Source organism: Carcharhinus amblyrhynchos, chromosome 7, assembly GCF_965287045.1.
Source record: "Carcharhinus amblyrhynchos chromosome 7, sCarAmb.v2.hapA, whole genome shotgun sequence".
Lineage (NCBI taxonomy): Eukaryota > Metazoa > Chordata > Chondrichthyes > Carcharhiniformes > Carcharhinidae > Carcharhinus > Carcharhinus amblyrhynchos.
Window position 1 is genome coordinate 52,244,092 of NC_137330.1, and position 12,115 is coordinate 52,256,206.

Here is a 12,115-nt window from a genome sequence, read left to right on the forward strand (position 1 = left end):
CCGCCCCCCCCCCCCCACCGAATTAATGTCCACTTAAGGGTTTCATCCTGCTGCCACTGAAATTCGCCCAACTTATCATGTGGGGAGCCCAAAAATCAAATCATGTCAACATTGCTTGCAGGCTCTTGGGAATATCCTCATTCAATCTTACTCAGTACCTAATTGAAGCACCCAACATCAGGAAGGACCTCCTTCCTTCCCTTGCTGCTTAACCCCCTCATGTAATGTCATCACTCGTGTGCCTGGATCCATCAAAGATCTGAGACCTTGGACTGGATGGAACAATGGCAGCACGACTTTGTGGCAGTGCCCAGCTATAAAGAGATGCTCGTCTCTGATTGATCAGCAGCTCTTGGTGGGCAAGTCTTCCACTCCTGAGACCCTTGGTAGTCAAGGAGGCCTACCATGGCCTTATTCAGTGCCTAATTGGCACTTCATTCGATTGGCCTTGCCAAAAGAATTGACATGGGGCTCTTGCCAGCTCTTCAGCTGGTAGGTGAGAACCCGATCACCACCATTAAATGCCACCCCCATATGTGTAAATTCACAAAGTATGGCCAACAAACTTGGTGAGCTGCAAGCCAAATAACTATGTGGGAATTTGATGTTGTGGTGAGAATGCAAACCTAGCACAAAAAAGAAGTGGATTACATCTGCAGTGTTTCTGGATAGAAGGTATTCAGGAACAATTAAGAAGGAAAGTACAGTGGCCATTTTGACTAAGAAAAATATGACAGTGCTAAAAACAGAAGATTGTCTTTGAGGCATCAGCTCCAGAATTAATTTGATTGTAATTGCAAAACAATACAAAAGTTATCATGCACATTGGAGCATTTTAAAGATAAGTTGCAAGACCAGGATGGGTTGGTTCTTAAAAATGGACAGTATGTGGTGCCAACCCAAGACCATAATCAAATCATTCATCAATGTCATGGTATTCAGGGTCATTAGGGAGTATTTTAAATGGTACCAAATAGAGGGAAGGTGATAGAGAAACAAATTTGTAAATCAATTTCTGAAAGATACAAATATAATGGAGCTGTGATAATGGGAGACTTTCGCTACCTCAATATTGAATGGGGCAGTGGTTGTATTAAAGTCAGAGAAGGGGAGAAATAGGTAATGAGTGTCCAGGAAAACATACTTGAACAGTCTACCCAGTGGGAAGTGCTGGAAAGTGCGGGAAATGTAAGTGGATTAAGTGGAGAATGCAACAGTTAGGGAACTCTTCAGGAATAGTAGTAATAGTATTGTTAGGTTTAGCTTAGTTATGTAAAAGGCTGACTAGCAATGTACTTAACTGGAGGTGGCTAATTACAGAAAATAGGTTTGGATAAATTAACTTAAAAACTGGAATACAGAAATGTAAGGAGTAGTGGATGGCATTTAAAGAGGAGATGATTTGGTGACAGTCCTAATAATTTCCCACAAGCGAGAAAGGGAGGACAGTGAAAGCCTGAGCTCCCTTAGTGCTGGAAGAGCTAGAAACTAGCTAGAAACTAGAATGAATCAGAAAAAAGTGTACGGCAGGTATAAGTTCAATAATAAAAAGCAGAATTAAGCTGAATATAGAAATTATGGAGAATAAATGAAAAGGGAAGTACGAGGGACACAGACAGTATGAGAATAAGTTGGCTGCTTAAATGAAAAGGAATGCAAAGGTCTTCTGTAGGTATAGTAACAGTAAAATGGTTATCACAGGAGCAGTGGGGCAGTGAGGAGACCAAAAAGGAAATCTATTGGCAGAAGGCATGGCTGAGAAATTAAATGAGTATATAGGATGAAATGTTAAACCAGGCCCCATGTGCCTCCTTAGCTGGATGTAAACAACTGCAGGGCATTAGTTCAAAGAAGAAATTAGTGTCTTGGCCAATATTTACCTCCCAATCAACATCACAAATAGCAGACTATTTGATCATTATCACATTACTGTTTGCAAGCGTTTGCTATGTGCAAATTGGCATTTCATACATTACAACAGTGACTACGCTTGAAAAATATTTCACTGGCTACAAAGCACTTTGAAGTGGTCATGAAACACACTGAATAAGTGGAATTTTTTTTAAATGACATTGATGTTTACCAAAGAAGAAGTCTTGCCAAAGCTAGGTTAGACAATTGAAGCTTATGAGGATACTGCTTGAGATAATAATAGAAGAGGTACTATAAAGATTGGTGATACTTAAAATGATAAATCACCAAATCTGGATGGGTTGCATCATATATGGCAGTTTATTAAAAGTTTATTTATTAGTCACAAGTAGGCTTACATTAACACTGCAATGAAATTACTGTGAAACTCAACCAATCACCACATTCCGGCACCTGTTCGGGTACACTGAGGGAGAATTTAGCATGGCCAATCCACCTAACCAGCATGTCTTCCGGACTGTGAGAGGAAACCGACACGGACACAGGGAAAACATGCAGACTCCACACAGACAGTGACCCAAGCTGCGATTCAAACCCAGATCCCTGAGGCTGTTAGGCAGCAGTGCTAACCACTATACCATCCCAGAGGGAAGTAAAGCTAGAAATTGCAGAGCATGCTGGGCACTATCCTCTGATCCTCCTTAGGTACAGGGTGATGCAAAAGCACTGAGGGAACCATGAATACTACACCCGAGATTAGAAAGAGAGGATATAAGCCTGGCAATTACAAGCCTGTCAATTTAATGTCAATATTAGAAAGCTTTTAGAAACAATAATCTGGGGAAGATTAACAGCTATTTGGACAAGCTAATAAATAAGAGGCATCAAAGATTTATTAAGGGAAAACATGTTTGGCTAACTTGACTGAGATTTTTTAATGAGGCAACAGGGAGAGTAGATGAGGGCAGAGCAGTTGATGTTGGACCTTTAAAATGCTGTGGCAAAATACCACATATTTGTCTTGTTAACAAGACAAATGTGAAGGACAAGGGTACAAATACATGGGAACATCACCACCTGCAAGTTCCCCTCAAAGCTTCTCACCACCCTGACTGGGAAATACATTGCCACTGTTCCTTAGCAGTCACTGGGTCAAAATCCTGGAGTTCCCTCGCAAACGCCACTGTGGGTCAACCCACAGCACGTGGACTACAGCGTTTCAAGAAGACAGCTCACCACCAGCTTTTCAAGATGAGCATTAAATGCTGGCCAACCAGTGATGCCATTTGCCATGAATGAATTAAGAAAAACAAAATTGAAGCCCTTGAAGCAAAAATGGCAGTAGCAGCATAGGTACAAAATTGGTCAGGAGTAAATGAACAGAATTGTGGCAAACAGCAGTTTATTTGAACTGGAGAGAGGTATACAGAAGAATTCCCATGGTTCAGTAGCAGGAGCACTGCCAGTTCTAAGACTGACTTGGATCTGCAGGTACAGTAGCACAAATCTGAAAGTTGCAGATTTCACAAAACATTGAAATGTGCTACACACTAAGACAGTAGTAGATTTAAAGAAAAATAGATAAAATTCAACTCAGAAAAGTGTGAGGTGGTATATTTTAGTAGAAGAATGAGGAGAGACTATACATGCTAAACGATACAATTTTAAAGAGTTTGCATGAAGAGAGGGATATGGGAATTCTTGTGCACAAATTGAATGGCGGGGCAGGCTTGAAGGGCTAGATGGCCTACTCCTGCTCCTATTTCTTATGTTCTTATGTTCTTATGTTCTTAAAGATGGCAAGACAGGACAAGGCGAATAATAAAGCATTAGAATCCTGGGTTTTTTGTATTTCCAATGGCTGAAGAATCAATAACCAGAGGGCAGTTTTATTGGCAAAATAAGAAGTCTCACAACACCAGGTTAAAGTGCAACAGGTTTATTTTGTTGCACGAGTTTTCGGAGCACTGCTTTTTCATCAGTAAGTGGGTCACTTACCAGCTTGGGTCACTGTCTATCACTCACTTGATGAAGGAGCAGCGTTCTGAAAGCTTGTGCTGCCAAATAAACCTGTTGCACTTTAATCTGGTGTTGTGAGACTTCTTACTGTACTTACCCTAGTCCAACGCCGGCATCTCCACATTATTGGCTAAAGAACTAGATGTGATGTGTGGAAACCTTGTTTACACAACAATTGATTAGGACCTTGAGTGCATTGCATGATATGGTGGTGGATAGCGGCTCAATAGGAAAGAGAGAATTGGAGAAATGCTTAAGAATAAAAGCTAGGGTTATGGGGAAAATGTCAGAGAGTGGAATCACCTGATTTGCTTTGTAACAGCCATATTGAGTTGATGGGCTGAATGACATCCAGCTCTGTTGTACTATTCTTTTAATTCTATTAGAATTTATCTTAATTTGTGCTGCTAATCACTGTGCCAGCGGGGGCAGCAAGGTGGCACAGTGGTTAGCACTGCTGCTTCACAGTGCCAGGGACCTGGGTTCAATTCCCAGCTTGGGTCACTGTCTGTGTGGAGTCTGCACATTCTCCCCGTGTCTCCCCGTGGGTTTCCTCCAGGTGCTCGGCTTTCTCCTACAATCCAAAGATGTGCTAGTTAGATTGATCGACCATGTTAAATTACCCCATATTGTCTGGGATTAGCAGGGTAAATACATGGGGTTACGGGCATAGGTGGGCCTGGGTGGGATTGCTGTCGGTGCAGCCTTGATGGGCTGAATGGCCTCCAGTGAAGAGGCTGAATGGCCTCTACACTGTAGGGATTCTATGATTCTATGAATTTAAACTTTGTGAATGTTCCTGGTATTATTTCCAAATGTTGGTAGATTTCTTTAATTTATAAACAATATGCTACATTGCTCTGTAAATTTTTTGAGAATCAGGAATATTTGGTACAGGAGTAGACCATTCTGTTTATTTGTATATGTTTTCAGAATATCAAGCGGCTTCACTATAATTCCAATTCTCTTTGCAATTATGTGTCAGTTTCATTTACAGGGAACATGCATCATCTGTGGGTGTTAGTTATGATATTGCTGTTTTGAGTAAACTAGCAACTTCAACAGAAATTGAGAAAGTAAGATTGTGTGATGGGTAACATTTTTTGCATTAATCTAATTGAAGAAGCTTGACAATTTGGGGCTGTTCCACTTAGAGCTAAGAATATTAGGCAAAGACTCAATAGGCATCTACAAAATTGATAAGGTGTTTTAAATAAACTAGAAGAAATGTTTCCACTAGTGGGTAGGTCACTAATCAAAGGATACAAATTTAAGATACTTGGCAAAACCAATGGGGAAAATGAGGAGTGTTTTTTTTGTGGAGTGAATTGCTTCATCTGGAATGCAATGTCTGATAGGGTACTGAAAGCAGATTCAGCAGTAACTTTCACAAGTCATATTTGGAAATATACTAGGAAAGGAAAAATTTGCAGAACTATGAGCAAGACTAGAAGGTAATCATTCAAAGAAGTAGCACAAACTGATGGGCAATTGATGTAGTAAAACTCAATAATTCTTACATTGTATCATTCCTCCGCAAAATAATGTAGATGTTCTGATCCCAGGCTTCAGTCTTGACTCAGTAACAGCACACATACCTTTGATTTAGAAGGTTGCATCTTTAATTGTGCAGTACATAGAAAGCGCTGCATTGTCACAAGTGCCATCAAATTAAGACCTTCCCTTCTCTCTGATTTGGAGGTAGAAGATTCCATGGCACAAATCGAAGAAAGCATGTAGAGTTCACCTGGTATCCTGTCCAATGTTTATCCTTCAACCAAAAAAATCTAGTCATTATCTTGGTGTGGTGCTTTCTGTGGGACCTTGCTGTGCATTAATTGCCTCCAAGTTTTCTACATTACATCAATGAGTACATTTCAAAATTGCATTGGCTGTAAAGTACTTTAGGATGGCCTGAGGTCTTGAAAAGGGCTTCATAAACACAATTTCTTGCCAATTCCTCTTGGGACTCAACATGGCTGCTCTCCCCTCTCCCCGGTTGCTTCCTACTTTGCGCAATATGAATCACAGTTGCTCTATAAAAGTCTGGATTAGGCACAACAGTAGTGAGGTGAGTGAGGAGGTTTGTACCACTGAGCACCAACTGTGGGTACGAGGGGATCTCAGATGCTGCCATGGTACAGGATTGGGTAGGGTGGATGACTTGCACAGGCGCATGGGTCTGGGGTGGGCCGTGGGGGGTTCGCGGATCAGGAGTCAGCTGGCTTGGGGCTTTCCCTGTCTGCTGAATGATCCCTGAGGGGTTGCATATGAGGTTGAGTCTCAACCCCACTGGCACACAGGTTACCCTGCCATCTGCCAGCTGGACAGGCTCTATGGTTTCTGCGGACATTCCATCCCAGGCCCCACTAACAGTTACAAGAACCAGGCCTAATAACTGTTGCCCCAATCAAGGGAGGTATGCAGATGTTAACATAATTTTTCACACTGCATGGACTCTGCAGTGCTGCCTTCAATGGAAACCCATTTCATGCTAATCATGAGTGAGCTTTTCCTGTGCCTGTCTGAACTGCTGGCCATTCCTGGATTCAGTGCATTAGACATACAAATGGGTGCATGCAGGTCTCTGCTTCAAGGGTTCACAATGGGGACACCTCACAAGCACCCTTCTGCTCTCCGAGCCTGACAGGACATGGGTGTAGAAATGGTTGGCAGCACGTTGTGTTAGAACATGGCTCCAGGGATGGTGTGGGTTGCCAGCATCCAGGCAGGGAGTAAGGGGTCCGGGACCATCTCATTCTCTCTCTCTCTCTCTTTCTCTGTCCCCTCCCCCACCCCCAACAGAAAATGGATTTTGCATTGGAGCTCATGGATCTGGCAGTGATTCTTGTGGCTGCTGAGGAGGAGGAGGGAGACAGCCCAGGCCATAGCAAGAGGACAGGGGGCCAGCAGTCAGGGCCAGGACATGGCTGCCCACCCCATGGAGGTGGGGGGGTAGGGAACAGGGGAGACAGAGGCCTAGGGTGTACAGGACCCTCATGTCCTTCAATGGTGCGTACTACCACAGACTCAGGCTCAGTAAGGATACAGTGAGGCACTTGTGTCAGGTCCTGCAGACCTTGCACTTTGTGGGACTTAGGGACAGCTGCGCCCAGTGGCAGTGAAGGTCACAGCAGCAGGTAACATTTACACCATTGGGTCCTTCCTGACTGCAGCATCTCACAGTCCACCATGCATAAGTGTGTTCGTGAGGTGACAGAAACCCTGTATGCCTAGGCAGGCCATTACATTATTTCAACATGGGCCATGCCCAACAGGAAGCCCAGGTTGCAGGCCTCAAACTACGCCCTCCCTCTGTCCACACCCTCTCGCCAGGGGTCCCATTGACATCACATTAGAGTGATGAGATTGGCCATGTTAGCGAGTTACTGGTCCAGGCAGCAGAGTGATGATGACGCACTATGTGGCACACTGTGATGCTGCCCTGGTGCACCAGAGGTCTGTTCTCTGACTACACATTGATAGCCAGGATCACATCTGAGTGAGGTTAGGGGACACCGTTGTGCAGCCCAATGGCCTGGCATGGGGCTGTGGGGAGCCAGTGTTTGGGTCTGGTGGGTGATGAGGATGATGTGGAGATGCCGGCGTTGGATTGGGGTAAACACATTAAGAGGTCTTGCAACACCAGGTTAAAGCCCAACAGGTTTATTTCGTACCAAAAGCCACTAGCTTTTGGAGCACTTATTGCTCCTTCATCAGGTGAATGGGAGTTCTATTCACAAACAGGGCATATAAAGACATAAACGCAATTTACAAAATAATGGTTGGAATGTGAGTCTTTACAGGTAATCAAGTCTCAAAGATACAGACAATGAAGTGTAGAGAGTGTTAAGCACAGGTTAAAGAGATGTGTATTGTCTCCAGTCAGGACAGTTAGTGAGATTTTGCAAGCCCAGGCAAGTCATGGGGGTTACAGATAGTGTGACATCAAGCCAAGATCCCGGTTGAAGCCGTCCTCATGTATATGGAACTTGAACTTGATGAGGATGCCAGGCCAGGCCATCACTGTGGGCCTTGAGGGTCCTCACTGTTGGTAGTGCTTAGTGGGCCAGCAGGGATGGGAGTAGTGGAGCACTGACCACTAAGTCCCCTGTGAGCGGCAGGGGTGACGGTGATCTCATTGCCATGATGGTGTTTTTGGGGTAGCACTTGGAATACCATGGCAGTCAAGGGTCTGATATAGGTGCTGAAAACTGTGGATCACAGAGTAGGTGAGCTGAAGGGCCTCTCTGACACAGGACAACGCTCTGAGCCTCTCTGAGTATGGTAGGGATATGGATACCCCTGCGGGTGGCGAATCACAGAAGTGAAGTCACAGTTGCGGGTTGCAATAACATCTGTTAGTGAGAGGCATTCAGTGCATGCCTTCACTCATGCTCTCTTGGTGATCCTAAAACTTCTTACTCTTCTGTGACCTACCACTTCGTCTAGGTAACCCCTCAGGATACTCATCAGAGGTAGAGGCAGTTGGCTGTGTTCTGCGCCTCATAGCCTGCAATGCCCTTGGAGCGCATCTCCTAGAGGGCTGGGACCTGGAGGGCACTGGCCAACTTTCAGGGTGTCACGGATGTAGCCATGCCAGTTCGTTCATCCCACTGCCCGTGAGATGTACCGGTGTCAGGACTGGGGGAATGAGAAGTGCTGGCGAAAGCCAGGGTCTCCCGTATGGAAGGCCCCTGGTACGGGCTTTCCTCAGGATGCCCAGGGCCGCTGGAACCCTCCATGGGATGGAGGGGCAGCTGGAGTGACCTCCAGAATCCTTGGCATCACCTGGCTCTGCCAATCCTGGAGGCCCAACTGCATTTGCCCCATGGTGTGCAAGCCCTCAACAGCAGCCCTCTGCGAATGGACCAAGCACTGGATCCCCTCAGTGTCTTCGGAGACTGGACCAAGCTCTAGAGCCCTTAGTGATGGCCTGCAGTGACTAGGTCATGCTTTTAAAGCCCGCAGCCATGACGGTCTGTGTCTCAAGCATGCTTGATGTGGATATGCTGGCATTGGACTGGGGTAAACACAGTAAAAAGTCTGACAACACCAGGGGAAGAAAATGGCCTCCTTGGGGAAGAAAATGGCCCTCCTCTCTTCAACAGCATCAACATATGTCCCTCCATGAACTTGGAACTGCTCTTGTGCCAATTTCCTGGCATGACTGACTGTAAGTCCATCTTCGGCACCTAAAACCTTCTTAATGCCATACAGCTGCAGCCTTTGTGCGAGTCACATGCCTGAAGGGTCCATGCTGGTGTGAATCACATTAGACTATCTTGTTGCACTTTGTCGTAAGAATGCTGTGCTGGGTGTGCTAAGAAGACTGGCATAGTTAACTCTCGTATTCAGACATTTTTTTACCACTTTGAATTTGTCTGGGGAGATCATCTTGAAGTCTTGGAATATCAAAGGGTAATCTCTTTGCTGATTTCACCCGTTCTTCTGAGGTGCCACGATGGCAAGGTTGAGATCAGGAATACTTTACATAGGAAATCAAGCGATAAATGTTCTATTATTCTGCAGCACTGGCACCACATCTCCTTAGAAATGGTGCTTGAAATAAAATGGGGGGTTTGCTGATAATAGCTACTGAAACTGATTTGTGACAGCATGTAAAGACAGGGTGAGAGATGGAGACCCTTACTCCCAGAGCATTTCCTGATCTTAATCCCACAAAAAAAATTATGAGTTATGATTTTTAAGGTTGACCAGGAATGGGCAGGTTGTCTTATGCGGTAAGTTTGGACAGGTTGGATTTGGATCCACTGGAGTTTAGGAGAATAAGAGATGATCTTGATTGAAATCTTTAAGATCCTGAGCAGTGTTGATAGAGTGGATGTGGAGAGGATGTTTCCTCAAGTGGGAGAGTCTAAAACTAGGTCATAGTTTTGAAAATAAGAGTTTGTTTATTTAAGGCAGAGATGAGAATGAGAGTGTTTGGAACTCTTTTCCTCAAAAGGCAGTGGAAGCAGGGTCTTTGAATAACTTTGAGGCAGAGCTTGATATATTATTAATTAACAAGGGGTGAAAGGTTATCAGAGATCAGCAGGAACATGAGTTTAGGTTACAGTCAGTCATGATTTTGAGAGATAGAATGGCCTTTTTCTGCTCCTAATTTGTATGCTCATATGTATGTTCATATGACCTTATAAGAGCAGCAAGCAACACCTAATAACAGGTGACAACCACTGTCTGCAGCAGCATGCACTTGAACTGAACAGAATGAGCGCCGATAGTTCTCCCTCACTCTCCTCCTCCACTGATTCACTTGTCATATCTGTTCACTCAGTGCTTCCCATTCAAAGCTGGATTTCAACCCAACCACGGTCAGTGTGTCTGTATTGCTGAATGATGTGGCAGTGAAGGCTTTGTGGAGTCTTCCCTGCCGATGAGGCTAGCAATGACTATGTAGAGGCACTCAGCCGCCTGGTAACCTGGCACAGACATGCAAGATGAACTTTCTGTGCTTACAGACCAGTTGTATATTCAACAAATGGAAGCCTGTTCACAAATCTGGCTGGCTGGTCTCTTGGTACATTGATGGCTACGCGGGGATAACCAACAACATCTCTGATCCCGATAGAAGCCACCAATGGCAGCAAACCCACATGTTCTCTAAACCTGCACTGCCCCATCAGTCTGAAAATGGAATATTTCATCTATAATCTGCTTGGTGGCAAGATGAACTGCCATTTGAAGATAGCTGACTCTTGTGTAGTACATCTAGATCTTGTGCAGTGCCTTCTTCTGGCAATCCCTCACTTGCATCTCTGAACTTCTCCTGGCAAGAAAGTATTTTGCTGAAGTTACTGCTCACAATTCTGCCCAATGTCAGAGTAGCCTGTTCCTATTTCTACTTATCAACTGCCCATCCCTCATTCCTCATTCCCCAATGCTTCCTCTGCTCCCAAGAGATGCCAGCAACCTCACATCCTCTTCAGAAATTCCACCACTCATTATTCATAAATGTCCACTTCACAGCATTGGTGAGGGAAACTCTGCCACTGGTTGAGCAGCTCAGCATTATTCCTCATTTCTTATCTTTTAAAACTAATGCATCAATTAGCTCACATACATTCACAAACAGCTTCACCCTGACCTGTCCTAGGCACTGCCTGTTTCCTCAGAGTCCAGATTGAACATTTCAAACGGCTCCTTTGAAGTCTGTTAATGGACGCAACAACAAGTAGAAAATGAGTATAATAGTATAAAAGCATATTACACGTGGGTTTCCTCCTGGTGTTCTGGTCGGTCTTTTGGGTCAGTCTTTTGGGTCGGTCTTGCGGGTCAAACCAAGTAAACTAACTTAAATTACGTTCGGACAAAGAAAAAGGGGGCAGCTCCCCAAAAGGAGGGGGAACGGCCCGAACAGAAACAAAAGGTACAAAGGAAACTTAAGACACGTCAAATCAAAATGTGATTATCGGGGTCTATAAGGCACCTCAGCCCCTGCGGTGCCCAACGAGCACAGAAGGCTCCTGGTGTTCTGGTCTGTCCCCCACATTCCAAAAATGTGCGGGTTCGGTTGATTGACCATGCTAAATTGCCCTTGTCAGGGAGATTTGCAGGGTAAACAAGTGGTTTTACGGAGATTGGGCCTGGGTGGGATTATTGTCCCTCTAGGCTCCATGGACCGAATGGCCTCCTTATGTACTGTATATGATTGGGATATGATCTGAAACAAAAAGAAAATGCTTGAAAATCTCAGCAGGTTTGACAGCATCTGTGCAGAGAACAGAGCTAATTCAAATCTGGATGACTCTTGCTAAGAGTTAATGAGTGTTCCTTGCCTGCTTCCCCCACTCCCTCTGAGAATCGCGTAGTGTTTTGTGTTAACGCTTCATTGTTAATGCATGTCCACGCGCCTTCTTGCCGCCGCCGGTTGATGAATCTTTTGGGTGCAGAACAAAACGCGCTGGCTCACTCATTGGTCCCTTCCCTGAAATAAGCATTTTATTCACTGGTATGAAATTCCAGAGTGAATTATGCAAGATTGTTTCTCCCAAGAAAATAAAGCATCCCTTTTGGTTATAAATGGTGGGTGAAATATATTTTTCCCAATGCATATGTATATAAAAACTTAAATAATCTCCATGCGGAGAATAGGCACTTCGTCTCAAAGTATGGAAAAATAAGTAAATTATATGGGGGTCAGACGTACCATTTTCAAGGTGCAATCTACTTGCTGCGATAGCCTTTGTTTTTATGCGACCAC